This window comes from Pristiophorus japonicus, chromosome 4, assembly GCF_044704955.1.
Source record: "Pristiophorus japonicus isolate sPriJap1 chromosome 4, sPriJap1.hap1, whole genome shotgun sequence".
Classification (NCBI taxonomy): Eukaryota; Metazoa; Chordata; class Chondrichthyes; family Pristiophoridae; genus Pristiophorus; species Pristiophorus japonicus.
Window position 1 is genome coordinate 38,258,584 of NC_091980.1, and position 21,715 is coordinate 38,280,298.

General features: G+C 45.4%; 1 protein-coding gene across 6 annotated transcripts in view; it reads left to right on the forward strand.

Moving 5' to 3' along the window:
* Positions 1-21,715, forward strand: part of tenm2a (teneurin transmembrane protein 2a) — a 652,746-nt gene that overhangs the window by 188,573 nt on the left and 442,458 nt on the right. The window contains exon 1 of one of the 6 annotated variants that reach the window (XM_070878101.1): positions 17,188-18,330. The exons of the other annotated variants lie outside the window; for them this stretch is intronic. The gene's annotated coding sequence lies outside the window, so the exon portion shown is untranslated. Of the gene's footprint in view, positions 1-17,187; positions 18,331-21,715 lie in introns of those variants that run through there. 6 annotated transcript variants of the gene reach the window in all.

The window sequence follows — 21,715 nt, forward strand, 5'->3', positions numbered from 1 at the left end:
GCAACAATAGAATTAAAAAGCTGCCTGGTCATTATGGCTCAGTTCCACACAGGTTGGTGCAGTTAACATCGGGGCAGCTCTGCATTAAAATGTTATACAGGTATAAGAACAGACAGAAAAATAACACAACTGATGTTGAAGTCACTTGACCTTTGTGACATTGTTAAAATGGGACAGTGCTGATGGCATTCTGATAGTCGTTTTATTTTGTGGTAAATACGGTTGTTCTCAGCAGCGCTGTCACTGCATTGAAATGAAATATGTGGTACAATCTAATCACTCATGTAAAGAAAATGCTATTCACTTAAGAAGGCTCTAATTCTTTGCTCTATATAGTGTCTGCATTGCTTCACTTTAATCATTTGCTGAATACTTACCAATTAGGCTTGATATAATTAAGTGCCACCATTATCTATTGTTACTAAATTGTGATCAAGCTTTTCTGTACAAATATTCTTCTTACAATTTACACGCTTTTCCTCTATACACTTGACCAAAGTTCATGTACACAGGAACAGAACATTGCATAAGATTCAGAAAAACGTAAGTTAACGGGCTCAATTTTCCCCGAAGCCATTTTTTTTGGCATATTGCCAGAGTTACGCCCGTTTTTCTAGGCCACAACTGCTCCAAAACTAAATGTGGCAAGTTTCCCGATTCTATTTTTGAAATTGGTGCCGAACAGCCAGTCCTGTAGCCTCGGGAAGCGTGGAGTCTAATGTCTGTGCCAAAAAAACGATGCCGCCCCTTCTGAACATGCGCGAAAAAACCCAAATGTTTTTGATGTGATTCCGATGGGTGCGCATGCGCAGTACAGCTCCCGGTCTGCAATTGGCCATTTTTAAACAACCAGTTGTGTGTGTGAGAACTTTGAGTGCTGTGTGGGAACTTGGAAAAATCGGAGCTGCAATAAAAGATGCAACGCGGCGCAAGGACCAAGAATTTCTTACAGGATGAAGTGGAGGCATTAGTTACTGTGATTGAGGGCAGATGGCAGGGGCTGGAAACCAGCAGAGGTCACATAAAAGTTCCACCCAAAGAAATGAAGAAACGCTGGAACCAACTTGCACAAGATTACTGTGCAATGGTGACCACCCCGAGGTCTGGAGGCCAGTGCAAAAAGAAGTGGCAGGACCTTGGTCAAGTAGCCAGTGTAAGTAATATTTTCATTTTCTAATGGAATTGCAATTGTAAATGTGACCATCTGTGTATGTCCCACCCAGCAGAAAGACTCTCTCTAAAAAGTTATATTTTCATCTTTGCAGAGGAAAGTGGCACACCACAAACGAGAAAGAACTCGAACAGGAGGAGGCCCAGCAAACTTGCACCCACTGACACCCTTGGGAGAGAGGGTCGCTGCTTTGATGGGTCATGTCGGGAGGAAAGCAACCACCACTGCACAAGCTGGGCCCACATTCGAGGGAGAAAGTAGGTCCACAGTCTGGCTTTCTTAAATGTTAAGTGCTGTGCGGGCTCGCCATGCTTCGATTCATGGGGATGTCTCCCTCAACTACGCTTTGCTTGATGCAATGTGCTATCATTCATCGTGGTCATTCAAATCAGCCTGCTGCCTGCACTGTGTGAGCCTACTCATGCCACCCACCCTGCCCCCTCCTCTGCTGCTTACCATTTGTCTGTTCTGTTATATTTTGCAGAACTTGAGGCCAACCCTGACGATGCAGAAGAAGATTCAGATGAGGATGAGCCTGGAGAGGAGAACATTTTACAATTCCACCTTCCAGACCAAGAGCATTGGGGTGAGAGGGAGGGGGAGGTGGAGGTGATGGATGAAGCCCCTACTGTTGTACTCACTTTGGAGGAGGTGCAGGTGCCGCCCATTGAGGTACTAGCCCCTTCCCTGAGTATTGGTTTGAGTGTTGGTGAGACATTCCATGGTTTCCCACCGTCCGAGGCTGGGGATTCCAGTGGGGTGCAGTGAGGCACACCCAGGGCCCCACAGTCCAAGGCTGCGGGTCCCAGTGGGATGCAGCAAGGCACACCCAGGGTGAGGAGGGGAAGGAGAGCTCGACGGCGCTCTCCTGAGGTGCAGGATATAACAGATGTGGTTCACATGATGGCAATGAGAGCAGAAAGCATTGACCTTACCCAATCACTCCCTGACACCATCAGTGGGGTGGGTGATGAGGTATCGGGACTGTCGGGAGAAGTAACAACACTCTCATGAGAAATGGGAACGCTGTCCGGGAACATGAGGGGGTGAATATCTCAGTCAGCAGAAACAAACAAACAATGTCGGTGCACATGAGGCGGGGAATGTCGCAGGTAGCTGATGCGTTCAGTGAACATGAGGGATGGAATGTTGCAGGTAGTTGACACATTTTGCTCAATATGAGGGCGGGCATGTCAAAGGTAGATGAGACACTTTTGGCGAACATGAGGGAGGGAATGTTGGAATTAGCTACTGCAAGGAGGAAACATGCCTCGATCCCGCGCCCATTGACAGAATCAACAGCCACTAATAGAAACATCGAAAATAGGTGCATGAGTAGACCATTTGGCTATTCGAGCCTGCACCACCATTCAATAAGATCATGGCTGATCATTCCCTCAGTACCCCTTTCCTGCTTTCTCTCCATACCCCTTGATCCCCTTAGCTGTAAGGGCCATATCTAACTCCCTCTTGAATATATCCAATGAACTGGCATCAACAACTCTCTGCGGCAGGGAATTCCACAGGTTAACAACTCTCTGAGTGAAGAAGTTTCTCCTTAACTCAGTCCTAAATGGCCTACCCCTTATCCTAAGACTTCCCCAACATCGGGAACATTCTTCCCGCATCTAACCTGTCCTGTCCCATTAGAATCTTAAATGTTTCTATGATATCCCCTCTCATCCTTCTAAACTCCAATGTATAAAAGCCCAGTTGATCCAGTCTCTGCTCATATGTCAGTCCAGCCATCCCGGGAATCAGTCTGGTGAATCTTCGCTGCACTCCCTCAATAGCAAGAACATTCTTCCTCAGATTAGGAGACCAAAACTGAACACAATATTCCAGGTGAGGCCTCACAAGACCCTGAACAACTGCAGTAAGACCTCCCTGCTCCTGTACTCAGATTCCCTAGCTATGAAGGCCAACATACCATTTGCCTTCTTCACTGCCTGCTGTACCTGTATGCCAACTGATAAACCATGACACCCAGATCTCGGTGCACCTCCCCTTTTCCTAATCTGCCGCCATTCAGATAATAATCTGTCTTCGCGTTTTTTCCCCCAAAGTGGATAACCTCACATTTATTCACATTATAATGCATCTGCCATGCACTTATCCACTCACCTAACCTGTCCAAGTCACCCTGAAGCCTCTTAGCGTCCCCTTCACAGCTCACACCGCCACCTAGTTTAGTGTCATCTGCAAACTTGGAGATATTAGCCCAATCAATATGTAGATTGAAGTCACCCATGATAACTGCTGTACCTTTATTGCATGCATCCCTAAAGTCTTGTTTGATGCTGTCCCCAACCTTACTACTATTGTTTGGTGGTCTGTACACAACTCCCACTTACCTTTTCTTCCCTTTGGTATTCCGTAGCTCCACCCATAACGATTCCACATCATCCAAGCTAATGTCCTTTCTTACTATTGTATTAATTTCCTCTTTAACCAGCAATGCCACCCCACCTCCTTTTCCTTTCTGTCTATCCTTCCTAAATATTGAATACCCCCGGATGTTGAGTTCCCAGCCTTGGTCACCCTGGAGCCACGTCTCCATGATGCCAATTACATCATACCCGTTAACTGCTATCTGCGCAGTTAATTCGTCCACCTTATTCCGAATACTCCTTACATTGAGGCACAGAGCTTTCAGGCTTGTCTTTCTAACACACTTTGCCCCTTTAGAATTTTGCTGTAATGTGGCCCTTTTTGCTTTTTGCCTTAGGTTTCTCTGCCCTCCACTTTTACTTTTCTTCTTTCTATTTTTTGCATCTGCCCCCATTCTACTTCCCTCTGTCTCCCTGTATGGGTTCCCATCCCCCTGCCATATTAGTTTAACTCCTCCCCAACAGCACTAGCAAACACTCCCCCTAGGACTGCCCGGGTGCAGACTGTTCGGTTTGTACTGGTCCCACCTCCCCCAGAACCGGTTCCAATGTCCCAGGAACTTGAATCCCTCCCTTTTGCACCACTCCTCAAGCCACGTATTCATCTGAGCTATCCTGTGATTCCTACACTGACTAGTACCTGGCACCTGTAGCAATTCTGAGATTACTACTTTTGAGGTCCTACTTTTTGATTTAGCTCCTAGCTCCATAAATTTGTTTTTTTACCTATATCGTTGGTACCTATATGCACCACAACAACTGACTGTTCACCCTCCCTTTTCAGAATGCCCTGCACCCACTCCGAGACATCCTTGACCCTTGCACCAGGGAAGCAACATACCATCCTGGAGTGTCGGTTGCTGCCGCAGAAACGTCTATCTGTTCCCCTTACAATTGAATCCCCTATCACTATAGCTCTCCCACTCTTTTTCCTGCCCTCCTGTGCAGCAGAGGCACCCATGGTGCCATGAACTTGGCTGCTGCTGCCCTCCCCTGATGAGTCATTCCCCCCAACAGTACCTAAGGCGGTGTATCTGTTTTGCAGGGGGATGACCGCAGGGGACCCCTGCACTACCTTCCTTGCACTGCTCTTCCTGTTGGTCACCCATTCCCTATCTGGCTGTGTACCCTTTACCTGTGGTAAGACCAACTCACTAAACGTGCTACTCACATCATTCTCAGCATCGTGGATGCTCCAGAGTGAATCCACCCGCAGCTCCAGTGCTGCAATGCAGTCCGTCAGGAGCTGCAGGCGGATACACTTCCCGCACACATAGTCGTCAGGGACACCGGAAGTGTCCCTGAATTCCCACATAGTACAGGAGGAGCATAACACGTGTCCGAGCTCTCCTGCCATGACTTAACCCTTAGATAAACTGAATTTGGCAACAACAATATTACTTACTGATAAAAGAAAAAGAAAAACTACTTACCAATCACCAGCCAATCCCTTACCCCCTTGGCTGTGACGTCACCTTTCGATTTCTTTCTACTTTTTTGCCTTCTCACCCTGCTGCAGCTGCACCATCTGGCCTCTCCAACCACGAACTGCTGCCGGGTCTTTTATAGACCTCCCCCACACTGCCTCATGAACGACTGCTGCTCCCCGCTCCAATCCCCAGACCAATCTCTGAAGAGGCCCAAGCTGGGGCCTCCATATTACTGGCTGCAAACCCCCCATCAAGAAGTATGCATTACCCAAGATGTTCAAAAGAATAAGCTTGGTACCAACCCGAGAAACACTGCGCCACCGTCTGCGGGTAGGGGTGGTGCAGTCACCAAGACCAAGCACAGCGGGCGGTCTTAGAATAAGGTGGAGGAGAGATGGGTGCAGCCTTTCTTTGCTGCTGTTGTTGTTATTATTGTTGTTACTGTTGTAACTGTTCTCAAATTAAAAGCTTTTGCAAGTTATGTAAATTTACAAGTTTAAAAGTTAGTAAGTGATCTTAAAGTTTGTAAGTGATCTTAACTGAAAACTTTAAAGTTTGATACAAGAATATGTTTATTAAAGTTAAGTTAAGTACAAACAAATGTTAAACTTTTGAATAAAATATATTTTAAATTATAACTGAATCATTTACATTATTTGTTCCATTATTAACACAACTTTTGAAATTCAAAAAGAATCATTTCCATTATTTGTTTCATTATTAACACAATTTTTTTGAGTAAACAAGAATCATTTCCATCACAACACAACACAACGGAACAGGTCCAAACAGTAAACATGGTCCATGTGGAATAGTTGCCACTGAGCCTTCAGGCAACAAAGCCTTCACGGATGAGCTGCTGGTCAAGGCTCGAGCAATCGTTAAAGGGTGCCCGCTGTCATGCTCCGGGTTCAGGCAGTTGCATGACTTCTTCATCCTCTTCTTCCTCCTCCTCGTTATTTGCATCTTCCTCATAATTATCATCAGACACTCTCACCTCAGGTGGGCCTTCTACTACCAGCTGCTGCTGCCTCATGATGGCTCAGTTATGCAACTGCAGCACACAACAGTGAACTGACCGACAATCTCAGGGGAGTATTGCAAGTAGACTCCGGAATGGTCCAGGCATCGGAAATGCTGTTTCAAGATGCCAATGGTCCTTTCTATGATACTGCACGTCGCAATGTGCGACATGTTGTATTCCCGGTCAGCCTCCATCCGCGTTACGCGTAGGGGCGTCATGAGCCAGGTGGCGAGGCCATACCCTTTGTCTCCCAGTAGCCAGTTCTGGCCTTCTGGCTGCTGCTGAAACATGGCAGATATAACACTCTTGCATAGGATGAACGCATCATGGGTGCTCCCAGGGTATCTTGCATCGACTGACATGATGCGATACGCAAAAGCTGCACATTAATGCAGTCGAAGCCTTTTCCTGTATATCACAGAATCCTCCAATGGTGCTCACAAGACGATGTGGGTGCAATCAATGCAGCCCTGTACCTTGGGAAAGACAGCAATCCTGGAGAAGCCCACAGCCCTGTCAGGCATTGCCTGGGCGGTCATGGGGAACTTTATGTAGTCATTCCTCCGGGCATATAGTGCAGCAGTCACCTGCCGAATTCAGATATGTGTTGCATGTTGAGAAATGGTGCACATATCCCCAGTTGTAGCATGGAATGATCTAGATGCATAGAATGAAAGTGCAGTTTAACCTTCACTTCAACTGACAAAGCAGTCCTCCTGACGCTTCTAGGTTGCAGGTCTGCTTTTACTAACTCACAGATCTCAGTTACAACTTTGCGGAAACACAACCTTCTGACACGATCTGCATCAGCTGCAGGTATGAACGCCTGTCTCGATATACCCGACGTGGGTAAGGCCTCCTGCCCATCACCCTACGGGCTCTGAGGTTCCTCATGCGATGACGTCGAATCAATTGTCTCCTCTGCAGCACCATCATGCAGAAGGCTTGCACAAGGTATGGCATTGTCAGTATTGCCCCCATGATTAAATTTTATCTTTGCAAAAAGCTCAAAACGGCAGGCAGGCAGGACAAGGTTCTTTGTTCTCTCTACCCACAGGTCTGTATGGACCACACCCAGGTCTGAGCAGGTGCAGTGATCGGGAACCCCCCCACCTTCCACCCTGGGCTACATTTGATGCGTAGTGCAGGCTGCTGATGCCTTCTGTATGCCTTCCACAGCCTCCCACACCCCCTCAGGCTTCTTTTGCAGCCGAGCCCTTGTGTCCGGGCGAGTATCAGATTCTGCCGGCCAACGCTCCAACCCTCGAGCCCTGTTTGCAGACGCTCGGTGATGGCATATTAGTTTATAAAAAATGAAAACTTACAGATTTCCATCAAACTTCCATTTACTGCGTTTTAAGGTAAAAGAATATAATCTTTATTATGTATATTTAAGTTTTCCTCGCTCCCTCCAAAACTTCGCTGAAAAACAATGGCGTCTTTGTGCACTGATTTTTCAATGCGCGCTGGTTATCCTTAACTCACCAGAAGGTTTTTCGGGAGTGGTCACACAGCCGACCTAAGAGAAATTTTTTTGAGGCAAATTTACATAATTGAGAAAAATTGGCGCAGACATCAGGTTACGCAAAAAAAAAAACGAACCTAAAAGAATAATTACTGACTGAGTTACTCTGGCGCACATTCATTGGGGGAACTTTAATTTTTTAACTTAGGTCAAAAAAACGGCGCAAATCACTGGGAATAATTGAGCCCTGTATAATTTCTATCTAACTTTGCTTATCTCTGCACCTTTATTTTTGATTTTCCTCTCCTTGGACTCAATTTTCCCGGGTCATTTGCACCGTTTTTTTGGCGCACGCCGTTTTTTTCTGCTGTAATTATTTAATTCAAAGTTTCCCCCTAGAATCTGTGCCGGTGTAACTGCTTTAGTTACGATTTTTCTACGTTATGTTTTTTTTGACCTTCCCTCATGTCTGTGCCAGTTTTCAGCATTTTTTGCAGCTTGCCCAAAAATGTTTTAATCTAGGTCGGCATATCTGGCCACTCCCGAAAGACCTTCTGGTGAGTTCACAGAAAGCAGTGCACATTGAAAAATCGGCGCTGAAAGACACCATTGTTTTTCATCGAAGTTTTTGGAGGGAGTCTAAAACTTTTTTTTAACCTTTCAATGGAGTACGTGGGAGTTTCATGGATTTCTGAAATTTTCATTCTTTTCTTTACTCACATGCCATCACCGAACGTCTTCAAGCAGGGCTGGAGGGGGGTCGTAGCGTCGGCCGTCCGAATTGGCCCCGCACCCGGACACAGGGGCTCAGGGCTCGGCTGAAAAACAAGCCCGGCGTGGGGGAAGGGAGGCGTCGATCGGAAGGCTGCTGCACCAGGCACAAGGCTGCAATGAGATTGGGGGAGGGGGGGGGGGGGAGAAGGGAAGAAGTCACAAGAATTCAATTATTTGGCGGAGGAGGGGAAAGAGGGAGGAGAAATCACAAGACCTGGGTGTGGTCCGTCCATACGGACCTCTGGGAAAGAGAACAAAGAACCTTCCTGCCTCCCTTCGTGCCATTTTGAGCTTCTTGCAAAGGTAAAATTTAACTATGAGGGCAATACTGACAATGCCAGACCTTGTGCGAGCCTTCTGCATGATGATGCTACATAGGAGACAATTGATTCGATGTCATCGCATGAGGAACATCAGAGCCCATAGGTTGCTGGGCAGGAGGCCTTACCCATGTCGGGTATATCGAGACTGACATTCGTACCTGCACCTGAGTGATGCAGACTGTATCAGAAGGCTGCATTTCTGCAAAGAAGTTGTAACAGATCTGTGAGGTGGTGAAAACAGACCTGCAACCTAAAAGCGTCAGGAGGACTGCTTTGTCAGTTGAAGTGAAGGTTACAGCTGCACTTTCATTCTATGTCTCCGGATCATTTCAAGTTGCAACTGGGGATGTGTGCGCCATCTCTCAACATGCAACACATGTCTGCATTTGGCAAGTGACAGCTGCAGTACCTGCACGGAGGAATGACTACATAAAGTTCCCCTTAACCGCCCAAGCAATGCGTGAAAGGGCTGTGGGCTTCTCCAGGATTGCTGGCTTCCCAAAGGTACAGGGCTGCACTGATTGTACCCACATCGCCTTGTGAGCACCTTTGGAGGATTCCAAGATGTACAGGAACAGAAAAGGCTTCAACTCCATTAATGTGCAGCTCGTGTGTGACAACATGCATCGCATCATGTCAGTCGATGCAAGATACCCATGATGTGTTCATCCTATGCAAGAGCATTATATCTGCCATGTTTCAGCAGCAGCCAGAAGGGCAGAGCTGGCTACTGGGAGGCGAAGGGTATGGCCTTGCTACCTGGCTCATGATGCCCCTACGTGTAACTCGGACGGAAGCTGACCGGGAATACAACATTTCGCACATTGCGACGCGCTGCATCATAGAGACGACCATTGGCATCTTGAAACAGCGTTTCAGATGCCTGGACCATTCCAGAGGCTACTTGCTATACTCCCCTGAGAATGTCGGTCAGTTCACTGTTGTGTGTTGCATGCTGCATAACTTAGCCATCATGAGGCAGCAGCAGCTGGTTGTAGAAGAGCCACCTGAGGTGAGAGTGGCTGATAATAATGATGAGGACGGTGCAGATGACGAGCAGGAGAAGGAGGATGAGGACGAGGAAGCCATGCAAGTACCTGAACCCGAAGTATGATGGCAGAGGAGGGCGGGCCATCGTGCCCCTTTAACGGTTGCTCGAGCCTTGCGCCAACAGCTCATCCATGAATGCTTTGCTGCCTGAAGCTTCAGCGACAACTATTCCACATGGACCAAGTTTACTGTTTGTACCTGTTCCGTAATGTTATGTTGTGTTAATGAAACAAATGATGGAAATGATTCTTGTTTGCTTCAAATAATGGAAATTATTCAGATTTAATGTAAAATATATTTTATTCAAAAGTTCAATGAACAGTTCTTTGTACTTAACTTTAATCATATTATTCTTGTATCAAACTTTAAAGTTTTCTGTTACGATCATGTAAAAACTTTAAGATCACTTACTAACTTTTAAACTTGTAAATTTACATAACTTACAAAAATCTTTTAATTTGAAAACAAACGTTACAACAGCAACAATAATAATGACAGCAGCAGCAAAGAAAGGCTGCACCCATCTCTCCTCCACCTAATTCTAAGACCGCCCGCCACACTTGTTCTTGGTGACTGCACCACCCATGCCCCCAGGCAGTGGTGCAGTGTTTCTGGGATCAGTACCAAGCTTATTCTTTGTAAGTTCTCGGGTAGTGCGCACCTGTTGTGGGGGGGGGAGTGGGGGGGGGGAGGGGAGTGGGGGGGGGGGGGAGGGGAGGGGGGTGGGGTCGGCAGGGGCAATGTGGAGGGCCCAGCTTGGGGCTCTTCAGAGGCTGATGTGGTGATTGAAGTGGGAGTAGCAGTTGATGCTGTCAGTGGGTGCGGGGTCTGGGCGTGTTCCCTTATTGCAGCTGCTAACTCCAACATGCCGTCCCTCAGGCGCCCTGACAGTGTCTCAGTGACCTGCAACATTCCCTCCCTCATGTTGAGCAAAACTGTCTCAACTACCTGTGACATTCCCTCCCTGATGTTCACTGACAGCACATCAGCGAACTGTGACATTCCCTCCCTCATGGACACTGGCATGGTTTCAGCTGACTGAGATATTCCCTCATTCATCGTCCCGGACATCATTCCCATTTCTCGTGAGATTGCTGTTACTTCTCCCGACAGTCCCGAAACCTCATCACCAACCCCACTGATGATGTCCAGGAGTGATCGCATAAGGTCAAGGCTCTCCCCATTCATTACCATCATCTGAACCACATCTGTTAGATCCTGCATCTCAGAAGAGCGCGGCCGAGCTCTCCTTCCCGTCCTCACCCTGGGTGTGCCTTGCTACATCCCACGGGAACCCGCAGCCTTGGAAGGTGGGGCCCTGGGTGTGCCGCACTGCACCACACCACTCAGACTCGCAGCCTCGGACGTTAGCAATCCATGGAATGTCCCACCAACACTCAAACCACGAGTCACGGAAGGGCCTGGCACCTCAATGGGCGGCACCTGCACCTCCACCAATGTCAGTAAAACAGTGGAGGCTTCATCCATCTCCATCCCCTCCCCTCCCCCTTCCACTCTCCCTCACCCCCATGCTCTTGGTCTGGAGGATGGGATTGGAAGATGTTCTCTTCTTCAGGCTCGTCCTCGTTTGAATCTTCTTCTGCATCATCAGGGTTGGCCTCAAGTTCTGCAAAATATAACAGAACACACACAGCACAGGCAGCAGGCTGATTTGAAGGACCACGATGAATGATAGCACATTGCGTCAACCGAAGCGTAGCTAATGGCGACATCCCCAGGAACCAAAGTGATAAGTCCTTACTATACAGTATAAATGCACACGAGGCCATACTTGAGAGAAGGTCACTTTATTACCAAGACCTCAAGTGATGAAGGTGGGTGGAGCTTCCCCTTTTATGCCTGAAAGTTCAGGTTAGGAGTGTCTCCCACAAGTTCGCCCTTTGTGGTCAATGTTCTCAAGGTGTACAACTTAGATCAGCTTATACATGGGTTACAATGATAGTTGAATACATGACCCAAAGCATGGCTAGCCCGCGCAGTACTTAACATTTAGCAAAGCCAGACTGTGGAATTTGCAGAACTTACCCTCTCCCTTGAGTGTGGGGCCAGCTTGTGCAGTGGTGGTTGCTTTTCTCCAGGCAGGACCTGTCATGTATGTATGCTTGGGGTTACTAGCCACCAGGTGGCGCCACTGTCGGAGATCATTGGGCTGTGCGCACGTGTATACAGCCCAGGTATAAAAGGCAAGCCATCATGTAATGTAATCACTTTGGGCCCTATTAAAGCAGAGCCAGGTTTGTACCGTGTTAGTTTACAGTATTCAGTCTATCGAGTTATTACATACATAACAGGACCCATCAAAGCAGCGACCTTCTCTTCCACGGGTCAGTGGCTGCAGATTTGCAGGGCCTCCTCCTGTTCAAATTCTTTCCCTTTTATTATGTGCCACCTTCCTCTGCAAAGATGAAAATGCAACGTTTTAGAGAAGGTGTCTTTCTGCTGGGTGAAACATATACAGCTGGTCACATTTACAATTGCAATTCCATTGAATAAATGAAAATATTACTTACACTAACGACTTGATCAAGGTCCTGCCATTTCTTTTTACACTGGCCTCCAGATCTCGTGGTGGTTACCATTGATTGAACATTAATCTTCTGCAACTTGGTTCCAGTGTTTCTTCATTTCTTTGGGTGGAACTTTTATATGACGTCCGCTGGTGTCCAGCTCCTGCCATCTGCCCTCAATCACAGTAACGAGTGCCTCCACATTATCCTGTATGAAATTATTGGTCCCTGCACCGCGTTGTATCTTGTATTGCTGCAGATCTGATTTTTTTTAAAAGGAGGAAGAGAGAAAACGGGGAATAATAGATCGGTTAGCCTGACATCAGTCGTAGGGAAAATGTTGGCATCAATTATTAAAGATGAAATAGCAGCGCATTTGGAAAGCAGTGACCGGATCGGTCCAAGTCAGCATGGATTTATGAAAGGGAAATCATGCTTGACAAATCTTCTAGAATTTTTTGAGGATGTAACTAGTAGAGTGGACAAGGGAGAACCAGTGGATGTGGTGTATTTGGACTTTCAATAGGCTTTTGACAAGGTCCCACACAAGGGATTAGTGTGCAAAATTAAAGCACATGGTATTGGGGGTAATGTATTGACGTGGATAGAGAACTGGTTGGCAGACAGGAAGCAGAGAGTAGGAATAAACGGGTCCTTCTCAGAATGGCAGGCAGTGATCAGTGGGGTGCTGCAGGGCTCAGTGCTGGGACCCCAGCTATTTACAATATACGTGAATGATTTAGATGAAGGAATTGAGTGTAATATCTCCAAGTTTGCAGACGATACTAAGCTGGACAGCAGTGTGAGCTGTGAGGAGGACACTAAGAACAGCAGGATGACTTGGACAGGTTAGGTGAGTGGGCAAATGCATGGCAGATGCAGTATAATGTGGATAAATGTGAGATTATCCACTTTGGTGGCAAAAGCATGCAGGCAGAATATTATCTGAATGGTGGCAGATTAGGAAAAGGAGAGTGGCAACGAGACCTGGGTGTCATGGTACATCAGTCATTGAAAGTTGGCATGCAGGTACAGCAGGTGTTGAAGAAGGCAAATGGCATTTTGACATTCATAGCTGGGGGATTTGAGTATAGGAGCAGGGAGGTCTTAATGCAGTTGTACAGGGCCTTAGTGAGGCCTCATCTGGAATATTGTGTTCAGTTTTGGTCTCTTAATCTGAGGAAGGACGTTCTTGCTATTCAGGGAGTGCAGCGAAGGTTCACTAGACTGATTCCCATGATGGCGGGCCTGACGTATGAGGAGAGACTGGATCGACTGGGCCTGTATTCAATGGAGTTTAGAAGAATGAGAGGGGATCTCATAGAAACATATAAAATTCTGACGGGACTGGACAGGTTAGATGCAGGAAGAATGTTCCCGATGTTGAGGAAGTCCAGAACCAGGGGTCACAGTCTAAGGATAAGGGGTAAGTCATTTAGGACCGATATGAGGAGAAGCTTCTTCACTCAGAGAGTTGTTAACCGCTGGAATTCTCTGCCGCAGAGAGTTGTTGATGCCAGTTCATTAGATATTTTCAAGGGGGAGTTAGATATGGCCCTGACAGCTAAAGGGATCAAGGGGTATGGAGAGAAAGCAGCAAAGGGGTATTGAGGTGAATGATCAGCCATGATCTTATTGAATGGTGGTGCAGATGGCCTACTCCTGCACCTATTTTCTATGTTTCCAATGCTCTCACACAGCACTCCTTCTCACACAACTGGCTCTTTAAAAATGGCCAATTGGCAACCCAGAGCTGTACTGCACATGCGCGTCCATTGATGTAACATCAAAAATTTCATTTTTTTTGTCACGTATGCGCAGAAGCTGCGGCATCATTTTTTCGACGCAGACAGCAGGCTCCACCCCCCGAGATGACAGGACACGCTGCACGGCGCCAAATTTGAATTATACATGGGGAAACTTTGGCAAAATATTTCTGCTGCATTTCTAGCCTATAAAAACGGGCGTAACTCTGGCTATGTGGCAGAAAATGGGCTTGGGCAAAATTGAGCCCCTTGTTTTTACTTCTTAATGATTCTTGTTTCTTAGGAGTCAAATTTGACCTGGAGTATATTTTGGGCGGATGGGAGGGAATGGGCAAGAGTAAAACACTCTCGCTGGCTAAGTTTTAGGCCCGGAGTATTTTAACTCACTGTCCTCATTTAAATGCCACCAGCCCACTTACTACAGTGAGAAGGCACAGACTGGCTGCCGACAGGCAAAGATTAGGTGGGCTCTGGCCGACTTTCTGCTTCAAAAAGGAGTTTGGTAAATATTTGTTTGGGAACAGGATTGGGTATTAAAGGGCTAAGAATAGACTCAGGTAATCAAATGCCACAGGACATAATATTTCCTGTACAGTTGATGAGGAAAGATAGAATAAGAAAGGCTTGCATTTATATAGTCAACGAAGTACTTTTTTGAAGTGTAATCACTGTTATAATGTTGGAAACACAGCAGTCAAATTACCGCAGCAAAGCCTCAGAAATAGCAGTGTGATAATGACCAGATAATCTGTTTTAGCAACATTGCTTGAGAGATGGGCCAAGAGGGAAAGGGTGTATTTTTCTTGAGTGCAACAGTTCAGGTTTGAATGGTGGAGGTGGATTAAGTTGAATATTCTGGAGGTCTGCTTGATTACACTTGGACTATTTATGTAAACTTTCCCTCAGGAGATTAAGTAGGTAGCGTACGAATGGACATGGTCTAGGAGGTGCTTGCTGATGGGCCAAATGGAGGATTCCCATTCTGTACTTTCTAATATTGTTGCATGTTGCAGAACAGTTTGAGGATTTTTGTCATGCAGTAGTCCGGTAGAAAAGATGATCCTCATTGTAGGCCATGCATTCAGCAGTAGCATTTGAGCTGTGCGGTTCTGTGTCAGTGAAGACCCAAAAAAGGCATCGCTTATGGATTTTTGCTAAGTCACTAGTTTTTTCATCTTGTATTTTTTTTATGCCTGAAGCTTTGATCCTTCAACTAAATAAATGCACGTTTTGTCAAACCAAACCACTAAAGGTTTGTTTTATACCTTGGCCAAAAGGGAGTTTGATATTGAAGTCAACAGGAGTATGAAGCGGTGTGCGGTGGAAGCAAAGTTAAGGATGAAAAGGGAGTGTGTGATAAGCAATAGAACAAAGCAGGATTTTATGGGGCGGTAAAGGGGGGAGGAACAAGACTGGGTAGAAGAGGGTCAGAACAAACATTTTTGTAAGGTGCATTTTTAAGCTTTAAATGCTGGGGGAAAAACAAGCACAAGTTTTTGAAGCATCCAGAGTTACCAGATGCAGCTCTGTTGTTCCCACAGACTTTCAAATGTGGCTACATTCTTCCTCTGTTTGTTCCACAAGCTCCAACTGTAGGAAACCAAAGATTGGCCGCTGCTGTGTTTTTTTATAACAGATTTTTTTTTCTAGGAGTTACGTTAACATTTATTTGCTCAAACTGAGGATTTATTTATTTATTTATTTGCTCGCAATACTGATAAAATGTAACCTGCAGGGGACTGACAGATGTCAGGATTTGATGGAAAACTCGGTGTAATAATCTCTTTTGAAAGAAAAAGCTTTTATTTATTTTGGTGCGCTGTGTACCTGCTCCATTTACAGATGCCAATTTTGACTTGATCTGCTATCTTTCACATTCAGCCTCCCATTTATCATTCTCCCATAGTGTTCTGATGTGGTTCGGTGTTTTCTTCTTAAATAGCAATGTGTTCTGAAATGTGCTTAATGCTGATAGCAAATGTCAAAGCTGCCACGCACAGAAGCATGCTAGCCTACTGATACTTGAAGAAAATGGACTGCTTGTCTCAACTAAATATGACGATCTGCGCACCTTTCCCCCTCCCCACGGTCCACAATTACACTGATTCACAGAGTGAAAAGATCACCTATGTTTGTCCATTTATATTTTTCATTTATTTGTCTACTTCCTCTGCTATTCCATTCTGGGCCATTCCTAGACTGAGATAACAGGTGGAAGCCCCGCTCCATCACCTCTTCTGCTCTGTGACCAGCTGCGAGCAATGTGTGAGAGCAGCCCAGGGTGAGTTGAACAAATGTACTTTTGTTTTTTGTCTGTGGCAACCTCCAAAACTAAGTCTCATCAATGACCTGAATGAAACCAGGAACCTGCCGTAAAGCAAACCACAAACACAAAACCGTGCTGCGGACAGTGTGTGATGTTGAATTTACTTGAAACCTGGAGACAGAGTTAATGCTCGGAAGGAAAATGCATTTGTCAAGTTTTCTCATCGTAATTTCAGGCTGCATTTTCTTGTAAATTTTAGGGAGAGAACTTCACATCGTTTGTGCCTGCCGTTAGCGCCCCAGGGGGCATAAACCGGGCGCAAATGATGTCTCGCCCCCGGGGTGCGGGGCCACTACCGCCGCCCATGAAATTGTGCTGGAGTTGGCTGAGGCGCAAACCAGCAGCGCCCGCTCTGGCCGGGAGCATCCCGGGCCGCTGCGCCAGTGATGATGACATCTTCGCCGTGCACAGTAACCCGTTTTTTGCCCTGGAGCACAAAATAGGTAGCGTTCTGTGAGGCCGCCGCGGGCAATGTTCACGTCTGCCTTGCGGGTCATTTTCCATTCGCGGGATGAAAATTAAAGGGGAGGGGCGTGGCATCATTTTGGTTCAATCGCTGACTGACCGGTCCAGCCTTTCGGTGAAGATTTCGCGGAGTCCGTGTTGCAGCCCAGCTGTCCACTACTGTGCCCGGTTGCTGCCACGGCACCCCGCTCCCCAGGTGGAGACGTGGTGGCCCCCTCACCCCATTGCAGAGCTTGCAGCGTGCCCTCCCCTTTAATGGAAGGGGAAGGCCCTGTTCTTCTGCCAGCGCTTCGCAGCACCCCGTGTAGCGTTGGTAAATTCCCATGGTTAGCACCCCAGTCCCGCTCCCCGAGAGGAAGTGGAGCGCCCGACATTGTGCTCCACTTCCTCTCGAGGGCGGTAACCCCAAATTCATGGCCGGGGCGAGACTTGCGTGTCGAGCGCAGAAAGTTCCATCTCGCCTTGGTTACCAGCCCCCAAACGGGACTTACTGATTTCTGCCCCCTTAAAGTTTCTATAAAGTTTTTGGGGGGCAGGGAATATGTTGCACTTTCATTTGTAAAACTTTCATTGAACACGACGGAAGAAAAACAACTTATATTTTCTCTGCAATCAAACCCTGAAGAGACTACTATCACGTGATCTCTCAAATTTCATCATCTAGTTAAAAACTGACTTGCGTAGATTCAGATTAGTCAAGCCTGACCTTTGTCACTGTTTCTGCAATGTCCCAGAATATCATTTTTCCCACTCTCACTTATATCTGATTTACTTTGCTAATTTAAGTAGGTGGGCTGGAATTCATTTCATGAAATATTATTTGTGCTGGTTTGTTTGTTAAATCCACGAGGCTTTTTGTGATTTGCGACACTGGCCCTATCATTCTTCCAAGAGGAATATCCTCATGGCACATTGCTTCAAAATGGCCACCGGGTGTCATTTTAAATGTGGAGAGAGGTAAAAGGACAATGCAAACCCTAATAAGGGAGAAAGACCATGTAATTACATAGCACTTTTCACAACCTCAGGATGTCCCAAAGCGCTTTACAGTTAAACATTGCAGGTAGGAGAGTGAAACAAGCTTTGAAGCGGGAGGGAGGATTTATATAAATCTGTTTGGAAGAGTCAGTGCCTAGATAATAATTTGGTTTGGGAGTGGTCAGTAACCAGGTAATGGTTCTGTTTTTGAGGGTGTCAGTGCCCAGTTAATAATTTTCATTGGTGTTAGGTAGGAAAATTCAGGATTCTGAAAGTGTAGTCTTGTTGTAATGTGGGAAACACAGCAGCTAATTTGCGCACAGCAAGGTCCCACAAACAGCAATGTGATAAATGACCAGATAATCTGTTTTAGTGGTGTTGGTTGAGTCAAAATATTAGCTATGACACCAAAGAGAACTCCCGCTGCCTTTCCTACAATAGTACCATGGGATTTTAAACACCCACCTGAGAGGGCAGACAGGGCCTCAGTTTGACGTCTCATCTGAAAGGTAGTGCAGGACTCCGTCAGTACGAAACTGCCAGTTTAGATTATATACTCAAGTCTTTGGAGTAGAACGTGAACCCACAACCTTCTGCCTCAGAATCATGGAGGCAACCCACTGAGCCACAGCTGACACCTGTAGGTTTGCAATGGTTTATAATTTTCTTCTCTGTATTTCACTTGTTGGTCTTGAAACCTTGGTAGATCTGGAAATGCACTATCCATGTGAACTAGTTCAAGTAAGATAATTTTTGTCATTATTTTGTTTTATTATTATTATTTTGCCTGGTGGAAAAGAGAACTTTTTTTATGAAGTGCACTTGTATGTTCATAGAATGTTGTTGCACTATGGCACCAACAGGCTGTGCAGCAGAATGGTTGATGAGATTGTCAAGCACAGCAAGTTTTCTGATGTTGAGCCGTTGTTCTGGGGGATTGGGGGGGAGGAGTTGCAGATTGGGGCCTGTAATTTCCTGCATATATGTGCCCAGAGACACGTGCAATTTTTATTTTTTATTCGTTCATGGGATGTGGGCGTCACTGGCAAGGCTGCAAAAAAGGTATGTTAAAGTTTATTTTTATTTTTAAATTATTTTTCAGAGCGTTGCTAGCTATGGATTTTGTGAATGTTTTTTGCAATTTTTTTCTCTCCCCCTCCCAAGGCCTCTCTCGCAGCGCTCCCGGACTAAATTTGGTGAAATTCGCATTTGTGCGCCACGAATCCTCGTGCAACGCCCCCACGACATAAAACCCAAAAGTTCGGCCGAAAAACAGTCGTGCAACGTAAACTTTAATTTTTACATATAGCTACCGTTTTCGCTGAAAAAACTCAAAAGCTGAAAATCCAGCCCAATGTGTGTAATTACAATACGCTCAAAAGTCATTATGATCTTCTATCAATCAATCCTCCCAAATGCGGTCAATAACCAGGGGGCATAGATTTAAAGTAGTTGGTAGAAGGATTGGAAGGGAGAGGAGGAAACATTTCTCCACCCAGAGGTTGATGGGGATCTGGAACTCAATGCCTGAAAGGGTGGTGGAGGCAGAAACCCTCATCGCAAAAAAAAAGTACTTGGATGTGAACTTAAAGAACCGTAATCTACAGGGCTATGGGCCTAGTACTGGAAGGTGGGATTAAGCTCTTTATCGACCAGCACGGAGACGATGGGCCGAATGGCCGCCTCCTGTGTCATAATTTTTCTATGATTCTATAATTCTATGAATGCATCTGCACACATAATAAAGTCCCTGACCACATGTTACAGAGTCCTGTATGCCATTTTCCTGCAATTGCACTTGCTCAGAGGCTCTGTTCAAATTATGATCTGATTTTCAGGCGCAGCAGGAAACAAAGTTATTTTGTTGGTGTTTTATTGCAATTATTTGAACATTTCTATCCTTACTGAGACCTGTTATGTAATTTCTGTTTCTTTTGATGTATTTTTATGGCATAAGTAGAAGTCACATTAAAAATTGAAAAGCTTCCCCGATTGCAGGATCTTAAGCATGCTGTGCCTAATGTGCATGAATGATGGTTAAATGAGTTGAAACTTTAATTTTCATACTTTAAGTAGGAATATATGGTGTGAATTTGATGCTTCCCTTGAGCCACGATTGCTTCCGCCAGTTTTTACGTTCCGGATTATACTCATGAGATCGACAGGAAATCTGAGTGTAACTTGACACCAGCAGACTGGGCATGGGGATGGGCGCATTTTCAGACGTAATTTCTGGGTGACAGCCACAGAAGGAATTCTAGGTCCCAGAAGTGAGGCAACACCTCTGACAATCGGGGAGAAAACCCCAAAGGATAGTCAAACATGCACTGTTGTTTCATACAGCAGTTGTGCCGAATAGCAATATTTGCAGAGGCCAAAGTGGCTCAGTGCTTGCCCCTACCCTTTCCATCATAGAAAAGTAGGGGAAGAATTTAAATAGACAAGAAAAAATTACTTTAAAAAGTGTCATGGTAAGGAATGAGCCATAGTTTGAAGCATAAACTTTGGGCAGTAGTAAAAAAAAATCTATTGAGGAAATGCTGCAGATTAATAGTGTGCTGTCAAAATAAATAATTCCATTGATCCCTAAAGTAATCGGCATCTCACCTCAATTATAGAAGTTTTAGGATGGAGAAATGAAAAATTCTGCAATGAAAATACATCCAGGTAAGAATAGCAGTTTTTTTAAATAAGGTCACGGTACAAAATAGGAAGATGGTGGTTTTGAGCTGTGGATGATAAATTGCTGTCATTGCAATTGTAATTTGTCACAGTTCCATGCGAGTGCTTCCCAGCTGTCACTTTTTTGTCAACATATTACACAGTGGACATATGTAGACAAAACCGGGGATGATGGAAGGGTCCATGAAAGAAGATAAATAGCATAATGGCATCTTGGATGCCTCTAAATATGCGGGGCAAATATGTTTCAACGTATAGTACATCCCGTGCAAAACCTGACAATTCAATCATCTGGTCCTGTACATCTCCTTCAGCTTGTGTAACTGTAGAATACCCGCCAAGTAAAAACCTGACACTGTACACCTTAAATGACTCATTTTTAACTCTGGGTTAAAGGCAGAGAATTGGCCCACGCATGGTGCTAATTGTGTGCTTTTGTCACGTTCCTGTACACAAACAGTATACAATGAATTCAGCTCACTAACAACTGTTACTGGTTATTTAAATTCGCGTATCACCGCCTGTCCTGTATGCTGTAAATAATATAAATTATAGCCAGCCATACCGAATGAGCTAGTATTTGAGAGACAAATTGTTTTTGGTGGTACAAAAACCTATTTATTCATGAAGCATCCTGGATAGATATATTAGCTGTGCAAATATGTGAACCTTCTGTGTAAATACTATAAGTCTCCCATTTGAATAGCACACAGGTCTCCTGATGCATTTGACAGTGTCTTTTTATATCTGTAGTGTGAACTGCAGCTTCAAAAATTGGGTAAACTTCAGAAAATACAGTGAATGGATTACTTTGCCCTGTGGTCTTTTGCAAAGCTGATTGTTATTTTTTACTAATTACTGTAATTAACATTTTAAATGGCTCAATTTATAATTATTATTTTTTTATTTTCTTTGGAGTTCAAAAAGACGATTATTTCTGCAGTTTCCATGGAATGGAATCAAACTGAATCCAGGGATCAGTTCCAAATCAAAAAGTGACAGAATTTGAAATGAGCATTCACTTTGGCTGGTGGTGCACAGGTGTAGTGTGCCAAAACACCCCATGAATCACACGGTTCAATCACCATTTGAGAGCACTGCAAAACAGAGCAGCCTTTAATCTTTCGTTTTATCTAAACTCTTTTAATTCTAACATTTTTATGTAATTTTTTTCAAGTTAGAATCGTAGAAACTTAAAGCACCAAGGGAGGCCATTCGACTCGTCATGCCTGTGCTGGCTCTTTGAAATAGCAGTCGTATTTAGTACCCGCCCCCACCCCCCCCCCCCATCGCCGCTTTGTGTCCCTATCCCTGTAAGTTCCTCATCTTCGAGTACCTGTCCA